The sequence below is a fragment of the Enoplosus armatus genome, chromosome 23 (genome assembly GCF_043641665.1).
Source record: "Enoplosus armatus isolate fEnoArm2 chromosome 23, fEnoArm2.hap1, whole genome shotgun sequence".
NCBI lineage: Eukaryota > Metazoa > Chordata > Actinopteri > Centrarchiformes > Enoplosidae > Enoplosus > Enoplosus armatus.
Genome location: NC_092202.1, coordinates 10668685 through 10674684, shown reverse-complemented (window position 1 = coordinate 10674684; position 6000 = coordinate 10668685).

Genomic DNA, 6000 nt, shown 5'->3' with positions numbered 1-6000 from the left:
TGTGAATATACATGTCTTCGTCCATTAAGGTTGGATTGTTAACTCAGGAGCAGTGCTGGAGGTACTTCACTGTGTGATCAGACCAATTGCACCATTTCCTATGGGCTTTTCACAACAGCTATAAGTAACTTTTCATGACAAGACAGCAGGTCAGCTGATCTCTAATAAAATCCCTCAATATTCTAACCTTTAAGATGAACTTTTAATTAAATGCTATTCCTGACTATGGCATACTCATCATCGTGCTCTGTCCCTGCGTGCTGAAATTGCTCTTAAAGTCCCTCCTGAATTCTTACGGCTCTTTCTTTGTTTGAACTTGCAGATGTGAGAGTTGAAGCTGATTCTATTTTATTCTTCCTTTAAAACAGCCTCAGATAAATGCATAAAATGTTGCAGTAGCAAGTGCAAAAAATGTCGTTTGAAGAAAGCACATTTAAAACATGTAAATGAATATCACTCAAATAAAATTCCCACATTGTTAAAGTGTAACATAATATGTATATCCCGGCATATGATTGAAAACAGGATAGAATACGTGCAGCAAGCAACACCAGCAGCATGCCCTGAGCAGAAAGGGTCACTTCTCTCAGCTCATATGCGTTGGGACAGACAAACAAACCTCAACTTAAACCCTGGTGACGGAGCATAATAAAAGCTCGCCTGTAGTCGGACGAGTAAATAAATATTCAGAGAGAAATGTCTTCAGCATGGGAAAGGCGCGGGTTGGACAAGGGCTCTTTGTCCCACACTATCAAATTAACGCTGCAGAGGGTGCACAGAGAGGTGCACTTGAGGAAGGCTCTTCCACTGAAGGGAGGATAAATACTTTAGTTGTTCATCTCTGAGAAAATAACATCATTCATTTTTAAAGCCCTTTTTGATCACTCCTGGCCTTCAAAATCTTTGATTCTTTGCAGCCAAATTGAGGAGCAGTTCAATGCAGTTCAATGATCGAAGTTACAACTGCTGGCCTTGAAGATCACATTCATTCGGAAATGAATGTCAGTGTCAAGGATGCTCTAGAAAATATTTCTCAAATAGAAAAAAAACATCTTTGCTCAAAGGCACATAGCACACAACAAACTGATTAGAGACATAAACCTGTCATATCAAATAACCTTCTCCACAATATCCCTCACCACAACTCTCATAAGCAATACATATAAATGGTGGTAGCACAGGTAATTCAATTTTAATAATGTAACCAGCAGACATATTTGCCCAAATAATGTCTTAAGTCAACTGTGGCATCATAAAAATTTAGACAGGTTATTACAAGGAATGTTAGCCTTTTATTCAAGTTGATTTTGCTTGATAGTGATTTAAAGTGATTCAAGAGGAAGAAGTCAAGACAAAAGAGTTCCACTTACCATCCACCACGTCCTAGCTGACATGTCATAACAAAGCTGCCATTTAATGGACCTTTCTGTCAGTTTCCCAGCCATCACTGTGCTCCCCGGACGCAGCCTGCTGGAAGACAAGACACCTAATCAAAGGGGCATCAGCGGAGGCATGCTGTGCCACATGTAGGCCAGTCCCTGACAACGCTGCATTATGGGAAAGAAAAAAAAAATCAGCGACAACTTCCAGTGACCGGTGACTTGAACCTGAATGTGGTAATTACAAGAGCCATGACCCTGCAGCCCTCACCATCCCCCTCCTACACCAACCTCCTTGCCCCCCCCTCCCCATCTCTTACACTTGTTCTACAAAGTGCTGGAAGTTAGAAATGAGATGGTGAATGAATTACAACAAGCTGGAAACAAATATGGAGCCAGAAACTGCAACAATTATGATAATTTAGATGGATCTGATGGACTTTATAAGAAAAAAAATCCAAACAAAACAGTAAGGAATTTAAGGTTTTTCTGCTGAAAAATGTAATGCAAACATCTACAGAAATACATTTCCCCTCACCGAACATTTGAATCTGGATGTGGTTGAGAGCAGGAGCATCATTCTTGTGTGATATTGCCCAGACAGTCAGGAGCAAGCCTATTGTGAGTCAGTGATGACATGTTGGCCTGTAGACGTCTCTCACGTTTCAACCTCATCAGCCCGGTTTTTGTGTGGAAATGATCCACTATAGAGCGACTGCGTGGCGCTGAGCTAAAGGTCATTTAAAATAATGAGATGTGTCAAAATACTGAGATCTTCTGCACATACAAAATGCAGAGTTTAAGGATGATCTAATGTCACTGAAAGATGATCTAATGTCACTGAAAGTGATTGCTCTCATTCAAAAGTGTTCCAATGTATTACCTATAAAGCAGTCATGAAGATCAAGTAGCCATCAAGAAACTGTTGCATGAAATGTCCCCCTGGTGTCTGGGGAGTTTCTGGAACCAACTGTATTTTGACCCATGAATTAAGACGTTTGGCGTGTCCATGTAAATGTTATCTGAATGCCAGTTGAAAAGACCTTTTCTCCCCTGCAACATTCCAATCCTCCTCACTGAGGCCGCTCGGTGGCAGCTGGATTTCCCCACAGGGATGGTGGGTGGACTTAGCAACAGTAACTTAGCATTAGTTACAACAAATAGATGTGAAGAAGGGAAAGGGCTAATGCTTGGAAATGAAGACAAGGATTACACTCCACTATATTGTGGGTTTTGGCTCATACACACTCAAGTCAGAAGTTATTGAGCACTATATTTTAGCACGTAGGGTTCAATCCCACAAAATACAATTTAAAATTCATTGTAAATAGCTCAAAAATAAGGCGTACAATGGAAATGAAGTAGGATTTAACCACTCTAATTAGGCACCTGCCGTACAGACAACATGCCTACAGCTGATTGCACCGTGTAGCTGCTTTTAATAAGTACCTGCTCACAGCTGACCTTTTCAGAGCACCTGACTTTAATAAAGCACTAATTAGGAGCCTGATTAGCTAATTGAATTGGTTCTTAAACACAAAGAACAATGAAACACTCATGACAGAGAAAAGGCAAATGAATATTACCCTGAGAAGGTCTCATTGAGCACTTGGGCTCATATTTTAAAAGGGGAACTTGGAGTACATCTGACTTATGAAGCCATACTACGATTTTATTCCTTAATTAACACATTTTCTAGCATTTGACTGGTTCAGTATGTGCCTTTTTCACCTTTGTGTTCTTTAACAGCTCTAAAAACACAGTTAACATTGTTTCATCACCATGATACTTAACTGCTTACAAATGTGATTTTGACCACTACAGCAAATGGTGGATTACTTCTGTTTAGGGTCTTGTTAAACATTGTTAAATATAATGGATTTTCATATTTTCTATGTGCAATTGGTGTTTTTACACAGCATTACATAAATAAAGTCTATTTGAATTTCTCTCATCTGAGTTTTAAATAAGTTTTATATATTTGTTCATAAGAGGTCGAACAGAGAGTTTGTCCCTTGGAGTCTAATTAACCCCAAACATACTAAACATCCCTATGGATAACATACTGCACATTTCTTTATCAGCGAATTACGTTCTGGCAAACAAATACATTTTTTGTTCACGCATAGCCCATATAACTTGAAAAACATGAAATATTTCCTCATTTGATTGATAATTTTTTTGATAAAAATGCTGTTTATTTCCGTATTTATCTCACCTTCATCAAGCTCGTATTTGTTTGTGTGTGCTAGTACTTTAATACTTCCATACATATTGGGTTTTAATAAGGTCAGAATTTGAATTTGAAGAGAAAAAATGTTGATTTTGTAATATTTATTATTATTTTTACACATACAACATAAAGCAGTGGGATTTGTGAGACCCTAAACAATGAGGAAGAGAGTTAACATAGTTAGTTTGATTGTTTCAATAAAAAATAGCAGATAAAAGACACATTTCTGAGTCATTATTCAGCTGACCTACAATGTGCTCCTCATTCTTCTGGAGAAAGGAAAATGTAGAGGGCCGAGCTTGTGCGAGGGCCCGGCCGCGTGCACCTTATTGATTTTGAGGGTAAAATCGATACATTTCATCGGCTTGATTGGATTAAGTGTTTTAAGTTCAACTTTTAATTGGATTTCTACTTTCTACAGTGTGAGCTTATTTGAAAATCAATAGGCCAATCAATACCTCCATGTTCAGGAAGTTCAGCTGTGGAGCTGAAAATGGAGGAACGTGGCAGACACCTGCCACTGGCAACCCACCCGGATGACTCCCTGAGGTCTAAAAAATCTAATTAGGCCTTTATTGATGGTGAAAAAAATTCACTGATGATATCTTACTATGTCCAAGTGGAATCAAAGTGTTAGTGAGAACTTTTATTTAAAAAGCTGATAGTTTTATGGGCCATTTTGTGGATACAGCAATTATAATAAACTAATACAACTACAAATTGTTGCTTGTCAAATATGTGGGATCTTTACTGAAGATCCCACATCAAAAAAATAGTCCGCTAAGCAAAGCATAACTGATGTTGGGGATGACCCTAATACCAAGTCATACAGGATATATGGCCCATATGGATAGAAATCTAAAAATGATCATGCTATCTGAAATTAGTGATCCGATAATAAATTATATCTTCCATCTCCTAGACTTAATCCTTGTCTAGGCTTGGCAAAGTGGCAGCAGAACACGCCAAGCCACTAACTCCAATCCTAGACAGGTAAACAGCCTCGAATCTGAGAGATAACTGTTCCAAGCATAGTTTATGTTTATCAAGCATGTGGCTAATTATTTCTTTTGTTCAGCCAGATGTCATAGACTGTAAAAGTAGCAGGTGGTCACTTATTTAATTAGTCCAGTTGACCAACCATTACCAGAGATTAAGAGCACATTTAACCCGGGCTACTGCAGACTGGACTCCTTACATTCTACTATCCTAAAGACCAAACAATTTCACCCCAGGCTCATTGACACACACTGGTGTTTTCATTTGAGTATATTTTATTACAAAAACTGGTTTGGATATTGCTATTTGTTTTGTGCTTTTATTTTAATTTATCTGTACTAATAAAAATCTTCAAAGATATTTTAAAGCACCTCCATCAAGATGAAGCGTAAAAACATTAGGTAACTGAGAACTGCTATGTTTTGTAACAACAAAGTGTGGTCTGGGGGTCATGAGGTTCCCTTTAGGGAATTTACAGGGTCCCTGGAAAGGATTAGGGAAGAGGAATGTTTCAGTTGAATTCATATATTATAATTATAATATAGGTAATTAATAGTGTAATTTAATATCCAAATTAAATTATGGTTAAATTAATTGTATTTTATTTATTTATTTTGGCGGCCTGTGACATGAAAACATTTAGGGTTGTAATGTAAAGGTAAACTGCATGGATTTACCGATGAGCATTAAACCATTTGGGTTTATCAATATGTTTTAGACTTCAAATGATTAATTTCTTGAAATAACTGCACACCCGTTCAATTCAGTCTGTGTTGACCTTGTTGGGGCTGTGGACAAATCCCGGTTTTGCTTGGTTGGTCGGGGTTGCTGAGGACAATACAACGCGTGTGTGCTTGTGTGTGTGTGTGTCTATGGGCACGTGTTCGCTGTATGTTTAAAACATGTAACCATTTTAGACAAAACACATAGCTTATGTTCATGGACCATGCACACATTACACACGCCTCACTGAGACTTAAGAGCTGTTCAGGACAATGACCATTTGGTTGGAGACAACTGAACTTATTGTGACATGTAATAAATTAACTGAGAGAAACAAACAGCAGTTGAACCATTCAGGCAGTCAATTTTATTTATGTAGCTGAATATCACAAGTCTGACTTTGATCCTGCAGAGTATTTACTGCAAAACTGGCTGGAAATTAGAATAAAAACAGTTTGTTGAAGTGAATATCATTTTGTCCATGGCAGAAAACAACTCTGTGGTGTCGTTACATCTTTACGTATATGTAACAAATACTACTAGTTTAAGGTGAATATTAAACAGCTAATGCTCTAGGCCTGTGTTGAATATACACGTAAGTGTTGAACAGGTCACAAGGATCAATCTTGTCATGTTTGCACATCTTACGGCCGATTACATCACTTA